The sequence below is a fragment of the Coregonus lavaretus genome (genome assembly GCF_964263955.1).
Source record: "Coregonus lavaretus genome assembly, chromosome: 25".
Taxonomy (NCBI): domain Eukaryota; kingdom Metazoa; phylum Chordata; class Actinopteri; order Salmoniformes; family Salmonidae; genus Coregonus; species Coregonus lavaretus.
The window spans coordinates 35795654-35823349 of NC_140012.1; the positions used below are offsets into that span (position 1 = coordinate 35795654).

The window sequence follows — 27696 nt, forward strand, 5'->3', positions numbered from 1 at the left end:
TTGTAGACCTGCACCAGGCTGGGAAGACTGAATCTGCAATAGGTAAGCAGCTTGGTTTGAAGAAATCAACTGTGGGAGCAATTATTAGGAAATGGAAGACATACAAGACCACTGATAATCTCCCTTGATCTGGGGCTCCACGCAAGATCTCACCCCGTGGGGTCAAAATGATCACAAGAACGGTGAGCAAAAATCCCAGAACCACACGGGGGGACCTAGTGAATGACCTGCAGAGAGCTGGGACCAAAGTAACAAAGCCTACCATCAGTAACACACTACGCCGCCAGGGACTCAAATCCTGCAGTGCTAGACGTGTCCCCCTGCTTAAGCCAGTACATGTCCAGGCCCGTCTGAAGTTTGCTAGAGTGCATTTGGATGATCCAGAAGAAGATTGGGAGAATGTCATATGGTCAGATGAAACCAAAATATAACTTTTTGGTTAAAACTCAACTCGTCGTGTTTGGAGGACAAAGAATGCTGAGTTGCATCCAAAGAACACCATACCTACTGTGAAGCATGGGGGTGGAAACATCATGCTTTGGGGCAGTTTTTCTGCAAAGGGACCAGGACGACTGATCCGTGTAAAGGAAAGAATGAATGGGGCCATGTATCGTGAGATTTTGAGTGAAAACCTCCTTCCATCAGCAAGGGCATTGAAGATGAAACGTGGCTGGGTCTTTCAGCATGACAATGATCCCAAACACACCGCCCGGGCAACGAAGGAGTGGCTTCGTAAGAAGCATTTCAAGGTTCTGGAGTGGCCTAGCCAGTCTCCAGATCTCAACCCCATAAAAAATCTTTGGAGGGAGTTGAAAGTCCGTGTTGCCCAGCGACAGCCCCAAAACATCACTGCTCTAGAGGAGATCTGCATGGAGGAATGGGCCAAAATACCAGCAACAGTGTGTGAAAACCTTGTGAAGACTTACAGAAAACGTTTGACCTGTGTCATTGCCAACAAAGGGTATATAACAAAGTATTGAGAAACTTTTGTTATTGACCAAATACTTATTTTCCACCATAATTTGCAAATAAATTCATAAAAAATCCTACAATGTGATTTTCTGGATTTTTTTTCCTCATTTTGTCTGTCATAGTTGACGTGTACCTATGATGAAAATTACAGGCCTCTCTCATCTTTTTAAGTGGGAGAACTTGCACAATTGGTGGCTGACTAAATACTTTTTTCCCCCACTGTATATATATATATATATATACATACATATATTTTTAAAATATATTTGTCTTTATTATTTTCCACTAACCCTACCACCTGTCAAGGCGTGCTGAAGGTGGGTGTGGTGTATGAATCATGCGCAGAGGCTCAGTCCAAAGGCTTTAGTGCAATATATATAAAAGACAGAAACACAATAAGCCCGAAGGCGAATACACGGCGCACACAGGCGACAAAACAAACGGCGCACAAACATGTGCAAAACAACCTCTCCAAAACACTGGAGGGAAAATGTAGCTCCAAACACGAAACAGAAGCGCAATCACACACAACGACAAGCACACACAACAAGAACTAAATAGGACACTAACGAGGACTAACAAGACACATGTGTACAACATCCAGACAAAACCAAACGAACATGAAACATAGATCGGTGGCAGCTAGTACTCCGGGGACGACGACCGCCGAAGCCTGCCCGAACCAGGAGGAGGAGCAGCCTCGGCCGAAACCGTGACAGTACCCCCCCCTTGACGCGCGGCTCCAGCCGTGCGCCGACCCCGGCCTCGGGGACGACCAGGAGGACGCGGAGCAGGGCGCGCGGGATGGTCCCGGTGGAACTCCGACAGGAGAGATGGGTCTAGGATGTCCCTCCGCGGCACCCAGCACCGCTCCTCCGGGCCGTACCCCTCCCACTCCACGAGATACTGGAGACCCCCCATCCGGCGTCTAGAGTCCAAGATGGACCGAACGGTGTACGCCGGAGCCCCCTCGATGTCCAGTGGGGGCGGAGGAGTCTCCCCTATCTCATTGTCCTGGAGTGAACCAGCTACCACCGGCCTGAGAAGAGACACATGGAACGAGGGGTTAATATTCTTATACTCAACAGGTAGATGTAACCTATAACACACCTCGTTCAATCTTCTCAGGACTTTAAAGGGCCCCACAAACCGCCGACCCAGCTTCCGGCAGGGCAGTTGGAGGGGTAGGTTTCTGATAGAGAGCCAGACTCGATCTCCGGGTGCGTACACCGGCCCCTCACTGCGGTGGAGATCGGCGCTCGCCTTGTGACGAAAGACGGCCCGCTGCAGGTGGACGTGGGCAGCGTTCCACGTCTCTTCCGAGCGCCTCATCCAATCATCCACCGCAGGGGCCTCGATCTGGCTCTGCTGCCAAGGTGCCAGAACCGGCTGGTAACCTAACACACATTGGAAGGGGGTTAGGTTAGTAGAGGAGTGGCGGAGAGAGTTCTGGGCCATCTCGGCCCAGGGAATGTACCGTGCCCACTCCTCCGGCCGGTCCTGGCAATACGACCTCAGAAACCTACCCACATCCTGGTTGACACGTTCTACCTGCCCGTTACTCTCCGGGTGGTACCCTGAGGTAAGGCTAACCGAGACCCCCAAACGCTCCATGAACGCTCTCCAAACACGAGAGGTAAACTGGGGGCCTCGATCAGACACTATATCCTCGGGTACCCCGTAATGCCGGAAGACGTGGGTAAATAGGGCCTCAGCGGTCTGTAGGGCAGTAGGAAGACCCGACATAGGGAGAAGACGACAGGCCTTAGAGAACCGGTCCACAACGACCAGGATGGTGGTATTCCCCTGAGAGAGGGGAAGGTCTGTCACAAAATCCACCGAGAGGTGGGACCATGGTCATTGTGGAACGGGCAGGGGTTGTAACTTACCCCTGGGCAGATGTCGGGGCGCCTTACACTGGGCACACACCGAGCAGGAGGAGACATAAACCCTCACATCCCTAGCCAAAGTGGGCCACCAGTATTTAGTGCTAAGGCAATGCACCGTCCGGCCGATACCCGGATGTCCAGAGGAGGGTGACGTGTGAGCCCAGTAAATGAGTCGATCCCGAATCTCGCGCGGAACGTACTTCCGACCCTCAGGACACTGTGGAGGGCTGGGGTCGGTACGCAACGCTCGCTCGATTTCGGCATCGACCTCCCACACCACCGGTGCCACAAGGCAAGACTCTGGTAGTATGGGAGTGGGCTCAACGGACCTCTCCTCCGTGTCATACCGCCGGGACAGCGCATCCGCCTTACCATTCTGGGACCCAGGGATGTACGTGATTTTAAATACGAACCTGGTGAGAAACATACTCCATCGAGCCTGGCGAGGGTTCAGTCTCCTCGCTGCCCGGATGTACTCCAGGTTCCGATGGTCAGTCAAAATGAGGAAAGGGTGTTGAGCCCCCTCAAGCCAATGCCTCCACACCTTAAGGGCTTGAACTACAGCTAACAGCTCCCTGTCCCCAACGTCATAGTTACGCTCCGCCGGGCTGAGCTTCTTTGAGTAAAAAGCACAGGGGCGGAGTTTAGGTGGCGTGCCGGACCGTTGAGAGAGAACGGCCCCTATACCAGCCTCAGACGCGTCTACCTCGACCTGAAAGGGTAATGCGGGATCCGGATGCGCCAGCACCGGAGCCGACGTAAACAGGTCCTTCAGTCTCCTAAAGGCCCTGTCCGCATCGGCTGACCACTGCAGGCGCACCGGACCCCCCTTCAGGAGGGACGTGATGGGAGCTGCCACCTGTCCAAAACCCCGGATAAACCTCCGGTAGTAATTCGCAAAGCACAAAAACTGCTGCACCTCTTTTACAGTAGTTGGGGTTTGCCAATTAGGCACAGCGGACACACGATCCACCTCCATTCTCACCCCTGACGCGGACAACCGATAACCCAAAAAGGAGACCGACTCCTGGAAAAACAGACATTTCTCTGCCTTGACATATAGGTCGTGCTCCAACAGCCTCCTCAATACACGACGCACCAGGGTTATATGCTCGGCTCGGGTAGACGAGTACACCAGAATGTCATCAATGTACACGACCACCCCTTGTCCCTGCATATCCCGGAAAATGTCATCTACGAAGGATTGGAAGACTGATGGAGCATTCATCAACCCATATGGCATGACGAGATATTCGAAATGACCTGACGTGGTACTAAACGCTGTCTTCCATTCGTCACTCTCCCTAATGCGCACCAAGTTATACGCGCTCCTGAGATCCAGTTTTGTGAAAAACCGCGCTCCATGCAATGACTCCGTCATGGTCGCAATCAGAGGGAGTGGATAACTGTATTTCACAGTAATCTGATTGAGACCACGGTAATCAATGCACGGGCGCAACACTCCATCTTTCTTTTTCACAAAAAAGAAGCTCGAGGAGGCGGGAGAAGTGGAGGGCCGAATGTATCCCTGTCTCAAAGATTCGGCTATGTAAGTCTCCATAGCTTTTCTCTCCTCTTGAGACAAAGGATACACATGGCTCCGTGGGAGCGCTGCTCCTGCCTGGAGATCAATCGCACAATCCCCCTGTCTATGAGGAGGCAACTGCGTCGCCCTAGTTTTGCTAAACACGAGAGCTAAATCCCCATATTCAGGCGGAATGTGCAGTGCGGGCACTTGGTTTGGACTTTCCACCGAAGTCGCCCCCACGGAAACACCCAGACATCGCCCCTCGCACTGAGCAGACCACCCATCGAGAGCCCTCTGTTGCCACGAAATAGCAGGGTTATGGGTGCTTAACCAGGGAATCCCCAGCACCACTGGGTACGCAGAAGAGTCGATCAGATACAGCTGTATAGTCTCCTCATGACCCCCCTGCGCACACATCCGAAGTGGCGCTGTGATCTCCCTGATCAACCCCGACCCCAACGGGCGGCTATCTAAGGCATGAACGGGAAAAGGTTTGTCAACAGGTAGGAGAGGGATCCCTAACTCAAAACAAAACTTCCGATCAACAAAATTCCCAGCTGCGCCTGAATCTACTAGCGCCTTATGCTGGGAATGAGGTGCAACCTGTGGAAAACAAACAGGTATACAAAAGTGCGCAACAGAAAGCTCTGGGTAAGTGGGACGTCTACTCACCTGGGAGGCCCCCCCAGTGCGTGGCCTGTTGTCTTCTCCCCCAGAGAACCCTCCCCAGCACCTGGCCGCAGTGTGCCCTCCACGACCGCACTTGGTGCAGGAGACAGGCCCCCTCGGGCTCCTCCTCCTCCGTTCTCTAGCGCCGGCACCCCCAAGCTCCATAGGGCTCGGCTCGGAGGTGCCGGAGGGCGGAATGGACGGACTCCCCTCGGGACGTCCACGGGTGGCCAGCAGGGTGTCCAGACGGATGGACATATCGACCAACTGGTCGAAGGTAAGATGGGTATCCCTGCAGGCCAACTCACATTGAACGTCCTCTCGTAGGCTACATCGAAAATGGTCGATGAGAGCCCGTTCATTCCACCCTGCATCCGCCGCTAGAGTCCGGTACTCTAGAGCGAACACCTGAGCGCTCCTCCTCCCCTGTCTCAAATGGACTAGACGCTCCCCCGCCGCTTTGCCCTCAGGTGGATGGTCGAACACGGCCTTGAAGCGGCGGGAGAACTCGGCGTAGGTGATGGTGTTGGCGTCCATCTTCCTCCACTCGGCGTTAGCCCACTCCAACGCCTTGCCCGTGAGACAGGAGATGAGGGCGGAAACGCTCTCGTATCCCGAGGGCACCGGGTGTACAGTGGCCAGGTAGAGCTCCACCTGCAGGGGGAACCCCTGACACCCGGCAGCTGTTCCGTCATACGCCCTCGGGAGCGAGAGCCGAATCCCCCTGGGTTCCGAACCTGGGACTGGTGGACCGACCGATGGGGTGGGCAGGGTAGGTGGAGGTGTGGGTACCCTGCTGGCCTCCCATCGGTGCAAGGTGTTGATTACCTCCTGTAGAGCGGTCTCCAGTTGTCTTATCTGGCCCTCTTGCCCACGGAGATGCTCCTCGAGCGACACAGGCGTCACTGCCGATCCTGCTGATTCCATTATGGTGTGTGATTCTGTCAAGGCGTGCTGAAGGTGGGTGTGGTGTATGAATCATGCGCAGGACGCAGAGGCTCAGTCCAAAGGCTTTAGTGCAATATATATAAAAGACAGAAGCACAATAAGCCCGAAGGCGAATACACGGCGCACACAGGCGACAAAACAAACGGCGCACAAACATGTGCAAAACAACCTCTCCAAAACACTGGAGGGAAAATGTAGCTCCAAACACGAAACAGAAGCGCAATCACACACAACGACAAGCACACACAACGAGAACTAAATAGGACACTAACGAGGACTAACAAGACACAGGTGTACAACATCCAGACAAAACCAAACGAACATGAAACATAGATCGGTGGCAGCTAGTACTCCGGGGACGACGACCGCCGAAGCCTGCCCGAACCAGGAGGAGGAGCAGCCTCGGCCGAAACCGTGACACCACCCCTCCGCTAATTGGAGTAAATTAATGAACAACAACACCTAGGCTTCTACTTCCAGCTTATACATACTATATACAGTACATTTTACAGACACAATCTATTTTCAAATCAAATCAAATCAAATTTTATTTGTCACATACACGTGTTTAGCAGATGTTATTGCGGGTGTAGCAAAATGCTTGTGCTTCTAGCTCCGAAAGTGCAGTAATATCTAACAATTTCACAACATATACCCAATACACACAAATCTAGTAAGGAATGGAATTTAAGAAAATATACATATATGGACAAGCAATGACAGAGCGGCATGGACTAAGATACAGTAGAATATTATAGAATAGAATACAGTATATACATATGAGATGAGTAGTGCAAGATATGTAAACATTATTAAAGTGACTAGTGTTCCATTTCTTAAAGTGGCCAGTGATTTCAATAGGCAGCAGCAGCCTCTAATGTGCTACTGATGGCTATTTAACAGTCTGATGGCCTTGAGATAGAAGCTGTTTTTCAGGTCCCAGCTTTGATGCACCTGTACTGACCGCGCCTTCTGGATGATAGCGGGGTGAACAGGCAGTGGCTCAGGTTGTTGATGTCCTTGATGATCTTTTTGGCCTTCCTGTGACATCGGGTGCTGTAGGTGTCTTGGAGGGCGGGTAGTTTGCCCCCGGTAATGCATTCGGCAGACCGCACCACCCTCTGGAGAGCCCTGCGGTTGCGGGAGGTGCAGTTGCCGTACCAGGCGGTGATAAAGCCCGACAGGATGCTCTCAATTGTGCATCTGTAAAGGTTTGTGAGGGTTTTAGGTGCCAAGACAAATTTCTTCAGCCTCCTGAGGTTGAAGAGGCTCTGATGCGCCTTCTTCACCACACTGTCTGCGTGGGTGGATCATTTCAGTTTGTCAGTGATGTGTACGCCAAGGAACATGAAGCTTTCCACCTTCTCCGCTGCGGTCCCGTCGATGTGGATAGGGGGGTGCACCCTCTGCTGCTTCCTGAAGTCCACAATCATCTCCTTTGTTTTGTTGACGTTGAGTGAGAGGTTATTTTCCTGGCACCACACTCCCAGAGCCCTCACCTCCTCCCTGTAGGCGGTCTCGTCATTGTTGGTAAACAAGCCTACTACTGTTGTGTCGTCTGCAAACTTGGTGATTGAGTTGGAGGCGTGCTTGGCCACGCAGTCATGGGTGAACAGGGAGTACAGGAGGGGGCTGAGCACGCACCTTGTGGGGCCCCAGTGTTGAGGATCAGCGAAGTGGAGATGTTGTTTCCTACCTTCACCACCTGGGGGCGGCCCGTCAGGAAGTCCAGGACCCAGTTGCACAGGGCGGGGTTCAGACTCAGGGCCTCAAGCTTAATGATGAGCTTGGAGGGTACTATGGTGTTGAATGCTGAGCTATAGTCAATGAACAGCATTCTTACATAGGTATTCTTCTTGTCCAGATGGGATAGGGCAGTGTGCAGTGTGATTGCATCGTCTGTGGATCTATTGGGGCGGTAAGCAAATTGAAGTTGGTCTAGGGTGACACGTAAGGTAGAGGTGATATGATCCTTGACTAGTCTCTAAAAGCACTTCATGATGACAGAGGAGAGTGCTACGGGGCGATAGTCATTTAGTTCAGTTACCTTTGCTTTCTTGGGTACAGGAACAATGGTGGCCATCTTGAAGCATGTGGGAACAGCAGACTGGGAAAGGGAGAGATTGAATATGTCCGTAAACACACCAGCCAGCTGGTCTGCGCATGCTCTGAGGACGCGGCTAGGGATGCCGTCTGGGCAGGCAGCCTTGCGGGGGTTAACATGCTTAAATGTCTTACTCACGTCGGCCACTGATAAGGAGAGGCCACAGTCCTTGGTAGTGGGCCTCGTCGGTGGCACTGTGTTATCCTCAAAGCGGACGAAGAAGGTGTTTAGCTTGTCTGGAAGCGAGACGTCGGTGTCGGCGACGTGCCTGGTTTTCCTTTTATAGTCCGTGATTGTCTGTTGACCATGCCACATACGTCTCATGTCTGAGCCGTTGAATTGCAACTCCACTTTATCTCTATACTGATGTTTTTCCAGTTTAATTGCCTTGCAGAGTGAGTAGCTACACTGTTTGTATTCTGCCATATTCCCAGTCACCTTGCCATGGTTAAATGCGGTGGTTCGCGCTTTCAGTTTTGCGCGAATACTGCCATCTATCCACGGTTTCTGGTTAGGGTAGGTTTTAATAGTCACAGTGGGCACAACATCACCTATACACTTCCTGATAAACGCAGTCACCGTTTCAGTGTATTCGTCTAAACTATTTTCGCAAGCTACCCGGAACATATCCCAGTCCGCGTGATCAAAACAATCTTGAAGCGTGGATTCCGATTGGTCAGACCAGCGTTGAATAGTCCTTAGCAAGGGTACTTCCTGTTTGAGTTTCTGCCTCGCAACGCCAGGGTTGTGGGTTCGATTTCCACAGGGGGCCAGTATGAAAAAATGTATGCACTCACTACCTGTAAGTCGCTCTGGATAAGAGCGTCTGCTAAATGACAAAAATATATATATACAGGTAGGGAGGAGGAACATTTTAATTTTGTTTTTAGTCCTGTCCTTCCTCTACCCTCACCCACTCTCATCTATTTCTGATGTCCATCCAGTTTGATTTCTATTTGCCATATATTTTTGACTGTGCTGTTTTACAAAAGTTCTGAACCTATATACATTTTATTGGCATTTTACATGAGTGTCACGCCCTGACTCAGGGGACTCTTATATGTTGAGTCAGGGTGTGAATATTCTATGTTGTGTTTTCTATGTTTCAGTCTAGGTGTTGTATATCTATGTTTGGCCGGGTGTGATTCCCAATCAGAGACAGTTGTCGCTCGTTGTCTCTGATTGGGGATCATACTTAGGCAGCCTGTTGGCATGCATTAGTTGTGGGATCTTGTTCCGTGTATAGGTTTGTTTTGTGTTTCAGCCTTAGGACTTCACGTTTCGTTTGGTTTGTTGTTTTGTCGTGTGTTTATCTGTGTAATAAACATGTACGCTTTTCATGCTGCACCTTGGTCTGACCCGTCCTTGAACGAACGTGACAATGAGTTATCTTGTTGTTATTAGTCCCACCTTTCATCTCCATTCAACGCCTCCCATCTATCTCTATTTTCATTTTATTTTTTATTATATAGTTTTTATTTATTTAGGGGGTAGATCAGCTTTAATATTGCAGATAGATTGTAACTTCCATCAATGTAATTGTCTGCATCACTTCCAATTTTTGGTTACTACATGATTCCATATATGTTATTTCATAGTTATGATAACTTCACCATTATTCTACAATGTAATAAATTGTAAAAAATAAAGAAAAACCCTTGAATGAGTAGGTGTGTCCAAACTTTTGACTGGTACTGTACATACATACATATAAATTCATATACATACATACAGTGGGGAGAACAAGTATTTGATACACTGCCGATTTTGCATAGATACACTTCAACCGTGAGAGACGGAATCTAAAACAAAAATCCAGAAAATCACATTGTATGATTTTTAAGTAATTAATTTGCATTTTTTTGCATGACATAAGTATTTGATACATCAGAAAAGCAGAACTTTATATTTGGTACAGAAACCTTTGTTTGCAATTACAGAGATCATACGTTTCCTGTAGGTCTTGACCAGGGTTGCACACACTGCAGCAGGGATTTTGGCCCACTCCTCCATACAGACCTTCTCCAGATCATTCAGGTTTCGGGGCTGTCGCTGGGCAATACGGACTTTCAGCTCCCTCCAAATATTTTCTATTGGGTTCAGGTCTGGAGACTGGCTAGGCCACTCCAGGACCTTCAGATGCTTCTTATGGAGCCACTCCTTAGTTGCCCTGGCTGTGTATTTCGGGTCGGTATCATGCTGAAAGACCCAGCCACGACCCATCTTCAATGCTCTTACTGAGGGAAGGAGGTTGTTGGCCAAGATCTCGCGATACATGGCCCCATCCATCCTCCCCTCAATACGGTGCAGTCGTCCTGTCCCCTTTGAATGATGTTTCCACTTCCATGCTTCACGGTTGGGATGGTGTTCTTGGGGTCGTACTCATCCTTCTTCTTCCTCCAAACACGGCGAGTGGAGTTTAGACCAAAAAGCTCTATTTTTGTCTCATCAGACCACATGACCTTCTCCCATTCCTCCTCTGGATCATCCAGATGGTCATTGGCAAACTTCAGATGGGCCTGGACATGCGCTGGCTTGAGCAGGGGGACCTTGCGTGCGCTGCAGGATTTTAATCCATGACAGCATAGTGTGTTACTAATGGTTTTCTTTGAGACTGTGGTCCCAGCTCTCTTCAGGTCATTGACCAGGTCCTGCCGTGTAGTTCTGGGCTGATCCCTCACCTTCCTCATGATCATTGATGCCCCACGAGGTGAGATCTTGCATGGAGCCCCAGACTGAGGTTGATTGACCGTCATCATGAACTTCTTCCATTTTCTAATAATTGCGCTAACAGTTGTTGCCTTCTCACCAAGCTGCTTGCCTATTGTCCTGTAGCCCATCCCAGCCTTGTGCATATCTACAATTTTATCCCTGATGTCCTTACACAGCTCTCTGGTCTTGGCCATTGTGGAGAGGTTGGAATCTGTTTGATTGAGTGTGTGGACAGGTGTCTTTTATACAGGTAACGAGTTCAAACAGGTGCAGTTAATACAGGTAATGAGTGGAGAACAGGAGGGCTTCTTAAAGAAAAACTAACAGGTCTGTGAGAGCCGGTATTCTTACTGGTTGGTAGGTGATCAAATACTTATGTCATGCAATAAAATGCAAATTAATTACTTAAAAATCATACAATGTGATTTTCTGGATTTTTGTTTTAGATTCCGTCTCTCACAGTTGGATTGTACATATGATAAAAATGACAGACCTCTACATGCTTTTTAAGTAGGAAAACCTGTGCGCCCATGGGGCGGCGCACAATTGGCCCAGCGTCGTCCAGGGTAGGGGAGGGAATGGCCGGCAGGGATGTAGCTCAGTTGGTAGAGCATGGTGTTTTTTTTATTGTTTATTTTTTTTTAATTATATATATTTATTTATTTTTATTTATTTTTATTTGGGGGGGGAATGGATCAGCTTAATATTGCAGATAGATTGTATCTTCTATCAATGTAATTGTCTGCATCACTTCCAATCCCCCATGTTTTTTTATATATATATTTTTTATATATATATTCCCCTTTATTACTTTTCAACCCCACCATCCTTTCCCTACTTGGAGTAAATTAGTGAACAACAATGCCCAGGCCTCTACTTCCGGTCTATACTTACTATCTACACCTTATGGACAGAGTTAATTTTACAATAATTCTATTATATATATATGGTGTTTGCAACACCAGGGTTGTGGGTTCGATTCCCACGGGGGGCCAGTATGAAAAATAATAATAATAATAATAATGTATGCACTAACTGTAAGTCGCTCTGGATAAGAGTGTCTGCTAAATGACAAAAAATATATATATATACATATCCTTTAAAAAAATATATTTTCCTTTGTTACTTTCTAACCCTACCACCCCTCCCCTAATTGGAGAAAACTAGTGAACAACAACGCTTAGGCCTCTACTTCCAGCTTATACATACTACATACATTTTATGGACACAATCAATTTGACAATAGTTCCATTTTGTTTGCTTTTACTCCTGAACTTCCTCTACCCTCAACCTCTCCGATCATTTTCATGATGTCCATCCGGTTTGCTTCTATATGCCATATCTTTCAAACCGTGCTCTTTCACAAAAGTTATTAACCTACAACCTATATAGATATTATGGACACAGTATGTTTTACATTAGTTATCTTGTTGTTATTAGTTGTTATTAACCCCAACCTTCAGCTCCATTCAACCCCTCCCATCTATCTCCCAACACCATCCATATTGGATTTCTATTTGCCATATATTGTATACTGTACTGTGATGTTTCACAAAAGTTCTGAACCTTTATATTCTCATTGTTTCTACAGATTGTAAATTGAAAATGAACATTTGTGCTAAAAGTATTACTATATTATTGATCGATTGACTATGACTTTTCAGATCACCCAGTAGTGCCATCTGCAGGGTTAGCTCCAGGTAAATATTGCAATTCTTCAGCCATTCCTGGACCTGTGACCAAAAACAAGCTACATATGTACTGTACCAAAATAAATGATCCAATGACTGTCTCTTCGCAGCAAAATCTGCAGAGCTGGGAAGGTTGTATCCCCCATATATTATATAACATTCCATTGGTTGCAATAATTTTGTATAATAATTTAAATTGAACAATTTTAAGTTTTGAATACGGCATCGTTTTGCGTATCAGTTCATAAACCATGTGTCAAACAGTATCTTAAATAATCCTCCTCACCTCGACTCTACTGATAGCTACAATATTGAGGAAAAATGTCTATGTGGTTGTCCAACCTAGCTACAGTGTATTCGGAAAGTATTCAGACCCGTTGACTTTTCCCACATTTTGTTACGTTACAAACTTATTCTAAAATGGATTAAATCGTTTTTTTCCCCCTCATCAATCTGTATACAATACCCCATAATGACAAAGCAAAAACACGTTTTTAGCAACGTTAGAAAATGTATAAAACAATAAAAAATTGAAATATCACATTTAAATAAGTATTCAGATCCTTTGCTCAGTACTTTGTTGAAGCACCTTTGGCAGCGATTACAGCCTCGAGTCTTCTTGGGTATGACGCTACAAGCCTGGCACGCCTGTATTTGGGGAGTTTCTCCCATTCTTCTCTGCAGATCCTCTCAAGCTCTGTCAGGTTGGATTGGGAGCGTCGCTGCACAGCTATTTTCAGGTCTCTCCAGAGATGTTCGATCGGGTTCAAGTCTGGGCTCTGGCTGGGCCACTCAAGGATATTTAGAGACTTGTCCCGAAGCCACTCCTGCATTGTCTTGGCTGTCTGCACAGGGTTGTTGTCCTGTTGGAAGGTGAACTTTCGCCCCAGTCTGAGGTCCTGAGCGCTCTTGAGCAGGTTTTCATCAAGGATCTCTCTGTACTTTGCTCCGTTCATCTTTCCCTCGATCCTGACTAGTCTCCTGTCCCTGCTGCTGAAAGACATCTGACATGCACTGTCAACTGTGGGATCTTATATAGACAGGTGTGTGCCTTTCCAAATCATGTCCAATCAATTGAATTTACCACAGGTGGACACCAATCAAGTTGTAGAAACATCTCAAGGATTATAAATTGAAACAGGATGCACCTGAGCTCAATTTCGAGTCTCATAGCAAAGGTATTTCTGTTTTTGTTTTTTTATAAATTTGCAAATATTTCTAAAAACCTGTTTTCGCTTTGTCATTATGGGGTAATGTTTGTAGATTGATGAGGAAAACATTTCATTTTATAAATGTTAGAATAAGGCTGTAACGTAACAAAATGTGGAAAAAGTCAAGGGGTCTGAATACTTTCCGAATGCACTGTATCTTAAGATGAATGCACTAACTGTAAGTCGCTCTGGACAAGAGCATCTGCTAAATGACAAAAAAGTCAAATGTAAATGTAAAATGTAAATTAATGACAGTGTTATTACCAAAGAAGAGAACCCTGTATCTGGTGTTCAGTTACAATGGTTTTAATGCATCAACATTTGGCCTTAACAAGAAGGACACTTCTGGAATAATTAGGAAAATACTTGTTTTTGTTTTTGATATAGACATGGATTATTTCTTGCTAACAAATGTAGTTATTTTCATATCAAGGGCATTTAATCTCATGTCCTTGCTATTACAACTTGTTGTAGGCTGCAAAGCATAAGATATGTGTTTGTAAAGGCGCAGATAAAACGCCCATGCCCTGACGACTGCTCAGAGCATTGGAATGTTGTTGCCAGTCTAAACAAAAACATTCTAGTATTCTAGTCCGGTTTTTGGTTGATAGCTTGCTGTCATATAAAAAACCACACACACAAGAATATAAAATATATACTTTGATAAGCTAATAAATTGATACTGACATTAAATTACATAACAAAATATGGACAAACCTGTAGGAGTTTGAGCCAAGAAGACAAGAGGACACTCCCTTATCTTTGGGGGACAGAAAATCCACCTCCCTCATCTCCTCTCCCATATCCCGGGAGAGCTCTTGCCTCCCTCCCCCAGTCCAACATCCCATCTCTCACTTCTCTGCTCCCCTCTGTCCTCCCCCCTCTCTCTCAAACCACCGTCTGCTCGCCCCAGCACTTCCTACAGCCCAAGTACACCGCCGAGACAAGATACACCACAGTGCCCAGACATGCGAACATGGCAGCAGCCAGGTAGACTTTATACAGGCAGGCAGTAGAGTTTGTATTGCTCCAGGTTGCAGTGCATGTACTGCTTGGTCTTCTAGATCATGACGTTGATCGCCGGTAGCACTGCGGCTGCGATACTGTGAATTATGTTGCCAAGCAACCACCGGTCCCCTCCCAAAAAGATGGGGACGGGGTCCTGCTTGTCCAGGAGGGTGATGAAGAAGGTGAGGAGCCAGAAGAGGACTGCCACGAACAAGACGAAGTGGATGGAGCATTCGTATTTGTTGGTGGCGATTGTGACCCATAGTCCAGCTCCGAATAGGATTTGGAGGATTTGGATAAAGGCAAGAAAACTCTTGAGGAAGTCCCGGAAATATGTGCTCACCTCCGGCTGGGGGGGATATCTGCTCCGGAGAACACTAGGACCTTTCACTGAGCAGAGCGGGAGCTTACAATCTAACACCGACTCAAAAGAAAGACAGAAAAAATTGAAAAGTAAAAGGGAGGGTAGATTGCTAAATAACTAGGTGGTTAGAAGGGTAAAATGTGTCAGAGTTGTGTTTTCTTCTGCACAGCCCCAGGGACAGCTGATCTTGGATGAAGGCCCATGTTCATAAAGTGTCTCTTATTCATTATGAGAAAAAGTGCTAAACTGATTCTAGATCAGCACTCCTACTCTGGGTATGCTTTGTTAATACGGGCCCAGAAATTCCCAAATAGAGAGACAGATTGCACTTTGTTCATGTTCTTGCAAAACTGAATGCATTCAACCGAAATGTGTCTTCCGCATTTAACCCAACCCCTCTGAATCAGAAAGCCTGCCAGTGATGTAATTATAGCTGTGAATCATAGTCGAGTCATTGTGGGCCATTTGGCGTGATGAAGTCCGTTTTAGATTTCTTGGCAGAAAATGGCCGACAACACATCACTATCAGTCATTCAGCTAATTGATGTTAGTCCATAGCATTTTTGTAAGGTACAGCACTTCACTGTCTCTCCCTATCATTTAGGACTTGTTTCACTCTGCACTAGTGTCCAGGGATTTGAGAGAGTGACAGGGAGAGACAGATAGGGAGAGACAGATAGGGAGAGACAGACAGGGAGAAACTTGATAGAGAAAAAGACAGGTAGAGGAGACATGGAGAGAGAGAGAGGTAGAGAGAGAGAGCCACATCCCCACCCCAACCAGTCGACCCCTCCCCAAACAAACACTAGCCACACCCTATATAGGCCCCCCGAGATCAGTCTTATACCCCCCCCATGCCCCCCCCCCCCCCCCCCCCCCCCCCCCCATGCCCCCCGCCCCTGCAGCAATGACCTCAACATGGCAGCCACACATATGCCCAGGCCGTGAGCAGAGCAACAGGCCCAACCCCCTTAATACACCCACCCAAGTCCCATCCTGCGACCTAAGATGTATGTATCAGATGCTCAACATGCTTTGCTCACACCTGCTGTAATGGTCCGAGCCTAAACCACACGAAAACAACACTAGACACTATGGAACACAAAGCTTTTACTATCTAATCCTGGAATATACAAGGTCTGAGGTCGTCTGCCATTGGCCTAAAGAGAAGGAACCCAGACTTCATCAAAGAAATTGGAAATACAGACAATGTCATCCTACAAGAAACATGGTAGAGAGGAGATGGATCCACTGGTTGCCCTCTAGGTTACAGAGAGCTGGTAGTCCCATCCACCAAACGACCAGGTGTGGAACAGGGAAGAGACTCAGGGGTTATGCTAATTTGGTATAGAGCAGACCTAATCCACTCTATTAAATTAGTCAAAACAGGAACATTTTACATCTGGCTAGAAATGATCTAAACAGAGAAAAATGTCCTCATGTGTGCTACCTATATCCCCCCAATAGAATCCCCATACTTTAACGATGACAGCTCCATCCTAGAGGGGGAGATCAACCATTTCCAAGCCCAGGGACATGTACTAGAACTGGACAATAACTTGACACTCTTAGCACACAGGGGAACAAACACCTACCTGGAGGGTCAAAACTCCTGCAGCTCTGTCGCACCTTGGGTCTGTACATAGTCAAGATTGAGGATCCAAGATGGCGTAGTAGTGCAGTTCTGTTTTTGTCGTGTGTCTGTAAATAGCCTGTAAATACCCTGTTTTGTTGTATTTTTCGTACATATTTCCCTATCAGACTTTTCATCCTTCTACAAAATATACTTTCCTGCAACCCGCCTCACTCAATGTGGAACGGATTCTATTATTGACTTACCTTTATCTGGAGTCTCCAGTTGAAACTAGCTAGCCAGCTGACTGGCTACTTGCTATTAGCCACAGCTGGCGGTATTTCACCCAGAGCATTGGACCTCTGTTCCTCTGGTGATGTAGAGGCTAACCCAGGCCCTGCAGCCCTCAGTATCACTCCTACTCCCCAGGCGCTATCATTTGCTGACTTCTGTAATCGCAAAAGTCTTGGTTTCTTGCACATAAATATCAGAAGTCTACTTCCTAAGTTTGAGTTATTCACTGCGTTAGCACACTCCGCCAACCCTGATGTTCTAGCAGTGTCTGAATCCTGGCTCAGGAAGGCCACCAAAAATTCTGAAATTTCCATCCCCAACTATAGCATTTTCCGTCTAGATAGAACTGCCAAAGGGGGTGGAGTTGCAATCTACTGTAGAGATAGCCTGCAGAGCTCTATCATACTATCCAGGTCTGTGCCCAAACAGTTTGAGCTTCTACTTCTAAAAATCCACCTTTCCAGAAATAAGTCTCTCACTGTTGCCGCTTGCTACAGACCCCCCTCAGCCCCCAGCTGTGCCCTGGACACCATATGTGAATTGATTGCCCCCCATTTATCCTCAGAGTTCGTACTGCTTGGTGACCTAAATTGGGATATGCTTAATCCCCCAGCCATCCTACAATCCAAACTAGATGCCCTCAACCTCACGCAAATTATCAACGAACCTACCAGGTACAACCCTAAATCCGTAAACATGGGTACCCTCATAGATATCATCCTGACTAACATACCCTCTAAATACACCTCAGCTGTCTTCAACCAGGATCTCAGCGATCACTGCCTTATTGCCTGCGTCCGTAACGGGTCCGCGGTCAAACGACCACCCCTCATCACTGTCAAACGCTCCCTAAAACACTTTAGCGAGCAGGCCTTCCTAATTGACCTGGCCCAGGTATCCTGGATGGATATAGATCTCATTCCGTCAGTAGAGGATGCCTGGTTGTTCCTTAAAAGTAATTTCCTCTCAATCTTAAATAAACATGCCCCATTCAAAAAATACAGAACTAAGAACCGATATAGCCCCTGGTTCTCCTCAGACTTGACTGCCCTTGACCAGCACAAAAACATCCTGTGGCGTAAAGCATTAGCATCAAATAGCCCCCGCGATATGCAACTTTTCAGGGAAGTTAGGAACCAATATACACAAGCAGTCAGGAAAGCAAAGGCTAACTTTTTCAAATAGAAATTTGCATCCTGTAGCACTAACTCCAAAAAGTTTTGGGACACTGTAAAGTCCATGGAGATTAAGAGCACTTCCTCCCAGCTGCCCACTGCACTGAGGCTAGGAAACACTATCACCACCGATAAATCTACAATAATCGAGAATTTCAACAAGCATTTTGCTACAGCTGGCCATGCTTTCCATCTGGCTACCACTACCCCGGCCACCAACTCTGCACCCTCTGCTGCAACTTGCCCATGCCCCCCCCCCCGCTTCTCCTTCACACAAATTCAGACAGCTGATGTTTTGAAAGCGCTGCAAAATCTGGACCCCTACAAATCAGCTGGGCTAGACAATCTGGACCCTTTCTTTCTAAAACTAGCCGCCGAAATTGTCGCAACCCCTATTACTAGTCTGTTCAACCTCTTTCATAACGTCTGAGATCCCCAGAGATTGGAAAGCTGCCGCGGTCATCCCCCTCTTCAAAGGGGGTGACACTCTAGATCCAAACTGCTACAGACCTATATCCATCCTGCCCTGCCTTTCGAAAGTATTTGAAAGCCAAGTTAACAAACAGATCACCGACCATTTCGAATACCACCGTACCTTCTCCGCTATGCAATCCGGTTTCCGAGCTGGTCATGGGTGCACTTCAGCCACGCTCAAGGTCCTAAACGATATTATAACCGCGATTGATAATAGACAGTACTGTGCAGCCGTCTTCATCGACCTGGCCAAGGCTTTCGACTCTGTCAACCACCGCATTCTTATTGGCAGACTAAATAGCCTTGGTTTCTCAAATGACTGCCTCGCCTGGTTCACCAACTACTTCTCAGATAGAGTTCAGTGTGTCAAATCGGAGGGCCTGTTGTCTGGACCTATGGCAGTCTCTGTGGGGGTGCCACAGGGTTCAATTCTTGGGCCGACACTTTTCTCAGTGTATATCAATGATGTCGCTCTTGCTGCTGGTGACTCTCAGATCCACCTCTACGCAGACGACACCATTTTGTATACATCTGGCCCTTCATTGGACACTGTGTTAACAAACCTCCAAATGAGCTTCAATGCCATACAACACTCCTTCAGTAGCCTCCAACTGCTCTTAAACACTAGTAAAACTAAATGCATGCTTTTCAATCGAACGCTGCTGGCACCCGCCCACCCGACTAGAATCACCACTCTCGACGGGTCTGACCTAGAGTATGTGGACAACTACAAATACCTAGGTGTCTGGTTAGACTGTAAACTCAACTTCCAGACTCACATAAAGAATCTCCAATCCAAAGTTAAATCTAGAATCGGCTTCCTATTTCGCAACAAAGCCTCCTTCACTCATGCTGCCAAACATGCCCTCGTAAAACGGACTATCCTACCGATCCTTGACTTCGGCGATGTCATTTACAAAATAGCCTCCAACACTCTACTCACCAAATTGGATGTATTCTATCACAGTGCCATCCGTTTTGTCTCCAAAGCCCCATACACTACCCACCACTGTGACCTGTACGCTCTTGTTGGCTGGTCCTCACTACATGTTCGTCGTCAAACCCACTGGCTCCAGGCCATCTATAAATCACTGCTAGGCAAATCCCCGCCTTATCTTAGCTCATTGGTCACCATAGCAGCACCCACCCGTAGTCTGCGCTCCAGCAGGTATATCTCACTGGTCATTCCCAAAGCCAACACCTCCTTTGGCCGCCATTCCTTCCAGTTCTCTGCTGCCAATGACTGGAACGAATTGCAAAAATCTCTGAAGCTGGAGACTCTTATCTCTCTCAATAACTTTAAGCATCAGTTGTCAGAGCACCTTACCGATCACTGCACCTGTACACAGCCCATCTGAAATTAGCCCACCCAACTACCTCATCCCTATATTGTTATTTATTTTGCTATTTTGCACCCCAGTATCTCTATTTGCACATAATATCTTGCACATCTAGCATTCCAGTGTTAATACTATTGTAATTATTTTGCACTAAAGCCTATTTATTGCCTTACCTCCATAACTTGCTACATTTGCACACACTGTATATATATTTTCTGTTGTATTTTTGACTTTATGTTTTTTACCCCATATGTAACTCTGTGTTGTTTTTATTGCACTGCTTTGCTTTATCTTGGCCAGGTCGCAGTTGTAAATGAGAACCTGTTCTCAACTGGCTTACCTGGTTAAATAAAGGTGAAATAAAAAAAATAAAAAATAAAAATGGTAGGCTTCGAGCGGACTCTTACGGTAGGTACACCTACAGCTCATCCCTTGAGTCTCTCAGAGCGTTCACAGTCAGCCCACTGACACCCCTATCAGATCACAGAAAAATCACAGTCTACTTGAACAGAGCAATACTCAATCATGAAGCATCAAAGCCAAAGGAACTGCATAATATTAAGAAATGCTATAGATGGAAGGAAAGTAGTCTAGAAACCTACCAAAAAACAATTAGGCAACAACAAATTAAATCCCTTCTAGACAACTTCCTGGACAAAATGTTTCACTGTAATAGTGAAGGTGTAAACTTAGCAGTAGAAAACCTAAACAGTATATTTGACCTCTCAGCTTCCCTATCAAATAAAAATGTCAAGCAGACAACCTAAGAAATTTACAACAATGACAAATGGTTTGATGAAGAATGCAAAAACCTAAGAAATAAATTGAGAAACCTATCTATCCAAAAACATAGTGACCCAGAAAACCTGAGCCATGCCTTCACTATGGTGAATCACTAAAACAATACAGAAATACACTACGGAAAAAGAAGGAACAGCACATCAGAAATCAGCTCAATGTAATTGAAGAATCCATAGAATCTAACCACTTCTGGGAAAATTGGAACACACTAAACAAACAACAACACAAAGAGTTATCTATCCAATTACATTGAATGAACTACAGGACAAAATACAAACCCTCCAACCCAAAAAGGCCTATGGTGTTGATGGTATCCTAAATTAAATATACAGACCACAAATTCCAATTGGCTATACTTACACTTTTTAACATCATCCTCAGCTCTGGCATCTTCCCCAATATTTGGAACCAAGGACTGATCGCCCCAATCCACAAAAGTGGAGACAAAAAAGCTCTTGACTCAATTTGGCATGAGCGTCTGCTATACAAATTGATGGAAAGTGGTGTTTTGGAAAAACATACGACATTATAAAATCCATGTACACAAACAACAGGTGTGTGGTTAAAATTGGCAAAAAACAAACACATTTCTTTCCACAGAGCAGTGGGGTGAGACAGGGATGCAGCTTGAGCCCCACCCTCTTCAAAATATACAGCTCTGGAAAAAATTAAGAGACCACTGCAAATTTTTCTTAAATCAGCATCTCTACATGTATGACAGCCATTCCATTCCAGTGTCTGTTGAATTCCAACACAGGCACACCTCATTCTACTGAATTAGGTACTGATTAGGTGATCACCTGAACCAAATCTTATTTAACAAGGAAAAGTGTAAAAACCACTGCTGTGGTCATCAATATCCTCTTGCAATAGGACCATCTGGATGGCAAAAACAGTGCTAATAGTACCTCAAAAGTAATATTAATCGAAAAATAACTATTCACCATGCCAAAAGAGTTGAAAAGGAAAGTTTTGAGTGAGGAAAAGAAGGGTTCAATTCTGGCTTTACTGGCTGAGGGATACAGTGAGCGTCAGGTTGATTCCATCCTTAAAATTTCAAAGACGACGGTACATAAGACTCACTCCTGAGTGGTGCAGTGGTCTAAGGCACTGCATCGCAGTGCTAACTGTGCCACTAGAGATCCTGGTTCGAATCCAGGCTCTGTCGCAGCCGGCCGCGACCGGGAGACTCATGGGCGGCGCACAATTGGCCCAGCGTCGTCCAGGGTAGGGGAGGGAATGGCCAGCAGGGATGTAGCTCAGTTGATAGAGCATGGCGTTTGCAACGCCAGGGTTGTGGGTTCGATTCCCACAGGGGGCCAGTATTAAAAAAATATGTAATCACTAACTGTAAGTCGCTCTGGATAAGAGCGTCTGCTAAATGACTAAAATGTAAAAATAAGAACAAGGTCAAGCAGCAGACATTGGGGACAACAAAGCTACAGACCGGCAGAGGGCGAAAACGACACTCTACTGACCGGGATGACCGCCAACTCATTCGAATGTCACTCAACAACCATAGGATGACATCAAGTGACCTATAAAATGAATGGCAAACGGCAGCTGGGGTGAAGTGCACGGCAAGGATGGTTCGAAACAGGCTCCTAGGGGCAGAGCTGAAGTCGTGCAAAGCTAGAAAAAAGCCCTTCATCAATGAGAAGCAAAGAAGAGCCAGGCTGAGGTTTGCAAAAGACCATGAGGATTGGACCGTAGAGGACTGGAGTAAGGTAATCTTCTCTGATGAGTCCAATTTTCAGCTTTACCCAACACCTGGTCATCTATTGGTTAGACGGAGATCTGGAGAGGCCTACAAGCCACAGCGTCTCGCACCCACTGTGAAATTTGGTGGAGGGTCGGTGATGATCTGGGGGTGCTTCAGCAAGGCTGGAATCGGGCAGATTTGTCTTTGTGAAGGACGCATGAATCAAGCCACATACAAGGTTGTCCTGGAAGAAAACTTGCCTCCTTTTGCTCTGACATTGTTCCCCAACTCTGAGGATTGGATTTTCCAGCAGGACAATGCGCCATGCCACACACCCAGGTCAATCAAGGTGTGGATGGAGGACCACCAGATCAAGACCCTGTCATGGCCAGCTCAATCTCCAGACCTGAACCCCATTGAAAACGTCTGGAATGTGATCAAAAGGAAGATGGATGGTCACAAGCCATCAAACAAAGCTGAGCTGCTTGAATTTTTGCACCAGGAGTGGCATAAAGTCACCCAACATCAGTGTGAAAGACTGGTGGAGAGCATGCCATGGAAGCTGTGATAAAAAATCAGGGTTATTCCACCAAATATTGATTTCTGAACTCTCCCTAAGTTAAAACATTAGTATTGTGTTGTTTAACCCTCCCGTTGTCCTAGGGTCAAAATGACCCGCCACTGTGTTGAACCAACTTTATTTAATTTTTATATTTTTTGGATCATTTGTGAGAAGGAGGCAGTGATACTTTAAAGAAAGTCTCACTGCCTCCTTCTCACAAATGATCCCAAAAATATAAAAATTAAATAAATTTGGTTCAACACAGTGGCAGGTCATTTTGACCCTAGGACAACGGGAGGGTTAAATATGAACATTAACTTATTTTCTTTGCATTATTCGAGGTCTGACAACACTGCATCTTTTTTGTTATTTTGACAAGTTGTCATTTTCTGCAAATAAATGCTCTAAATGACAATATTTTTATTTGGAATTTGGGAGAAATGTTGTCAGTAGTTTATACAATAAAACAAAAATGTAATTTTTAGCCAAACACATACCTATAAATAGTAAAACCAGAGAAACTGATAATTTTGCAGTGGTCTCTTTTTCCAGAGCTGTATAAATGAATTGGCGAGGGCACTAGAACAGTCTGCAGCACCCAGCCTCACCCTACTAGAATCAGAAGTCAAATGTCTACTGTTTGCTGATGATCTGGTGCTTCTATCCCCAACCAAGGAGGGCCTACAGCAGCACCTACATCTTCTGCACAGATTCTGTCAGACCTGGGCCCTGACAGTAAATCTCAGTAAGACAAAAATAATGGTGTTCCAAAAAAGGTCCAGTTGCCAGGACCACAAATACAAATTCCAACTAGACACCGTTGCCCTAGAGCACACAAAAAAATGATACATACCTTGGCCTAAACATCAGCACCACAGGTAACTTCCACAAAGCTGTGAACGATCTGAGAGACAAGGCAAGAAGGGCCTTCTACACAATGAAAAGGAACATAAAATTTGACATACCAATTAGGATCTGGGTAGAAATACTTGAATCAGTTATAGAACCCATTGCCCTTTATGGTTGTGAGGTCTGGGGCCCTCTCACCAACCAAGAATTCACAAAATGGGACAAACACCAAATTGACTCGGCATGCAAAATTCTGCAAAAATATCCTCCATGTACAACGTAGAACACCAAATAATCAGTGGTGTAAAGTACTTAAGTAAAAATACTTGAAAGTACTACTTAAGTAGTTTTCTTGGGTATCTGTACTTTACTATTTATCTTTTTGACTACTTTTACTTTTACTTCACTACATTCCTAAAGAAAATAATGTACTTTTTACTCCATACATTTTCCCTGACACCCAAAAGTACTAGTTACATTTTGAATGCTTAGCAGGACAGGAAAATAGTCTAATTCACACACTTATCAAGTGAACATCCCTGGTCATAGCTACTGCCTCTGATCTGACGGACTCACTCAACACATGAGTGAGTTTGTAAATTATGTCTGAGTGTTGGAGTGTGCCCCTGGCTACCCATAAATATAAATAAAATGATGCTGTCTGGTTTACTTAATATAAGGAATTTGAAAGGATTTATACTTTTACTTTTACTTTTGATACTTGCGCATATATTAGCAATTACATTGACTTTTGATACTTAAGTATAATTAAAACCAAATACTTTTAGACTTTTACTCAAGTAGTATTTTACTGGGTGACTTACACTTTTACTTGAGTCATTTTCTATTAAGGTATCTTTACTTTTACTCAAGTATGAAAATTGGGTACTTTTTCCACCACTGCAAATAATGCATGCAGAGCTGAATTAGGATGATACCCACTAATTATCAAAATCCAGAAAATATCAGTTAAATTCTACAACCACCTAAAAGGAAGCGATTCCCAAACCTTCCATAACAAAGCCATCACCTACAGAGAGATTAATCTGGAGAAGAGTCCTCTAAGCAAGCTGGTCCTGGGGCTCTGTTCACAAACACAAACAGAGCCCCAGGACAGCAACACAATTAGACCCAACTAGGGCTGTGGCGGTCAAGAAATTTAGTCAGCTGGTGATTGTCAAGCAAATAACTGTCGGTCTCACGGTAATTAACCGTTAATTAACATAAAAACATTTAGCATCTCCTGGCTTCCACACATAGCCTACAAGCCACTGATGCAGACCTTTGGAACATCTATATTTAAAAAATCCATGTAATATAGCCTATACCTTCACAATAAATCCATTATTTATTTTAGACAGGTCTAAAGAAGCATGATATGACGAAAATGTAATGTATTTCAGAAGAACAGAATAGCATACTCTGAGTTGTCCTTATGTTAGGAACTGATCTGGCTATGCCAAATGGCTGTGGGTTACACTTGTTCATTTAGCAGACAAGATTTGCTTAGAATTCCATGGCATTATTTTATGGTATGAAGAATACAACTGAACAAAGCTGAATAAAATAGAAAGGATATTTTCTCCAAACGATTTGAGGGAGTGTGCACATGCGGCTATTCTGTGTTGAGCGGTTAACAAAGAAATATGTATTCCTATATGCTTAATTTAGAGTTATGAATGTACCTTTAGTTGTTCTACAAACTTTGGGCTATATGTTTAATACATTGTAAGGATGCATGATGCGACTCTAATGATGGTTTGAAAAAAGTATCTTGAAAGGCATGAGCTCTGCTTTGTTTTTTGTGCAGGCTGTACACACTTCATCAGTCACTCATTCACAATTTGACAAGCACTTGATAATGCCTTGAATTTCACGGCAGCATCCCCTTTGTGTGGCCGTAATGCACCCTAAATAAATACATGCCTTTTGCGGCCAGTGGCCATTGTGCCCTTCTCCCTGAGTGCTGCATGATCCGAAACACCTCTCACTCACATGGCTCTCCATCACGTGATTGGGTCTTTCTTACAGGCTACAAGTGAAAACAGACACATCGGAGATGCCACTGTGCGCGTCCTTATCCAATTCCGAGGTGCATATTGAAGATATTGGAAGAACTGTCCACATTTACTTTTCGTCAGACAACAAGATGAGTAGGCCTAATGAACAGCAAAAGCACTAGCCTACGTCAATCTACTATCCCCCATAGTACATAAGTCGACCTATTCCATTCTGTGCGAGAAATAAATATTCCAAACATAGTCTGGGACAGTTGTGGGATGCGATAGATCACAAATTAATACAACCACTAGCATCAAAACAACTTTTTACGCAATGTGGCTGACGGAACAGATCAGAACATTTAGCTTAAAATGTTGATAAACTATTAGGCTATTCTTCACCATATAAGCGCAGCAATGCACACATGGCAGTAGGCTATAAGCGCAAATGTTCCATTAGCGGGAAAACACCATAATCAAAAATGACCGCAAATGCAATTATGCATGTAATGCTTTTATTATAAAGGTTCATTTTATGGTGTAAATTATCTTCCCCAAACTTGAAACTCACGCGCTGCTTATTTATGCCAGTTAGGCTCTACACCCCTTGTAAAGCGGATTAATGTGCTTAATTTTAAGAAGTTATTTGGCCACTTTAGTGTGATACAAACCTCATCAAAACATATAGGCCTGTGGGCTAGGCTACATGAGGTGTGCAACTATGATTCAAAAAAGTCGCAAAAAAAGGCATTGTTTCTTATGCTGGGCATCATTCACAAGTGATAATATATCATTCACAAGTGATAGGCTAATATTGTCACCCATCAGACTATTCTTGATTTAATCTTGTCTTTACATATACTAAATAATATATGAGTGTTATTTTCATGCCAGCCAAGTAGGCTATACTCCTGTTGTAAATATAAGCAATGTGCCTGATATTAGGAAAGTTGAGAAATAAATATAGTAGGCCTAGCCTATAGAAAGCTGATGGGATACTCCTCTTTTTAGTAGAGGCCATCACTCTGTTTTCTCGCGCAATTGCATAGCCTATATAAATGTTGCGCAACATGAGCTCATGGGCTCTCGTGAAGTGTTTGATTAGATTTTCGCTTACATTTGCATTGATGTCAGAGTGATTAGAGGGACAATAGAGTGCTTAATACCAGGCAGTTAGCAAGTTTGTAGGCTACTACTGACCAGCAGCAGCATCAGAGCTTGGAGAATACCTGATCACTCTGACTGATCCAAAATTAAGGAAAGATTTGACTATGTACAGACTCAGTGAGCATAAATGAGGTGGAAACTGAGCTGCACTTCCTAACCTCCTGCCAAATGTATGACCATATTAGAGACACATATTTTCCTCAAATGTACACAGACCCACAAAGAATTCAAAAACAAATCCAATTTTGAAATATCACAGTGTGCCATCACATAAGCAAGATTTGTGACCTGTTCCCACAAGAAAAGGGGAACCAGTGAAGAACAAACACCATTGTAAATACAACCTATATTTATGTTTTTTTTTTCTCCCTTTTGTACTTTAACTATTTGCACATCGTTACAACACTATATATAGCCATAATATGACATTTGAAATATCTCTATTCTTTGGAACTTTTGTGAGTGTAATGTTTACTGTTCATTTTTTATTGTTTATTTCACTTTTGTTTATTATCTATTTCATTTGTTTTGGCATTGTAAACATACGTTTCCCAGCCTATAAAGCCTTACATTTAAATTGAATTGAAATTGAGAGAGAGAGACAGAGAGAGAGCGAGACCATTGGAGTGGTAACTCGTCTCGCCAGTCTACTCTAGTCCAGTT

At 45.1% G+C, this 27696-nt stretch overlaps 1 pseudogene across 1 annotated transcript; it reads right to left on the bottom strand.

Annotated features, from left to right (window-relative positions):
* Window positions 1-14612: 14612 nt before the first annotated feature.
* On the bottom strand, window positions 14613-16091 carry LOC311100894 (MARVEL domain-containing protein 1-like; annotated as a pseudogene). Its single transcript has 2 exons — window positions 16081-16091; window positions 14613-15094 (listed from the first exon to the last, which is right to left on the bottom strand). The product of its transcript is annotated as an MARVEL domain-containing protein 1-like (transcript).
* Between the last annotated feature and the right edge of the window lie 11605 nt (window positions 16092-27696).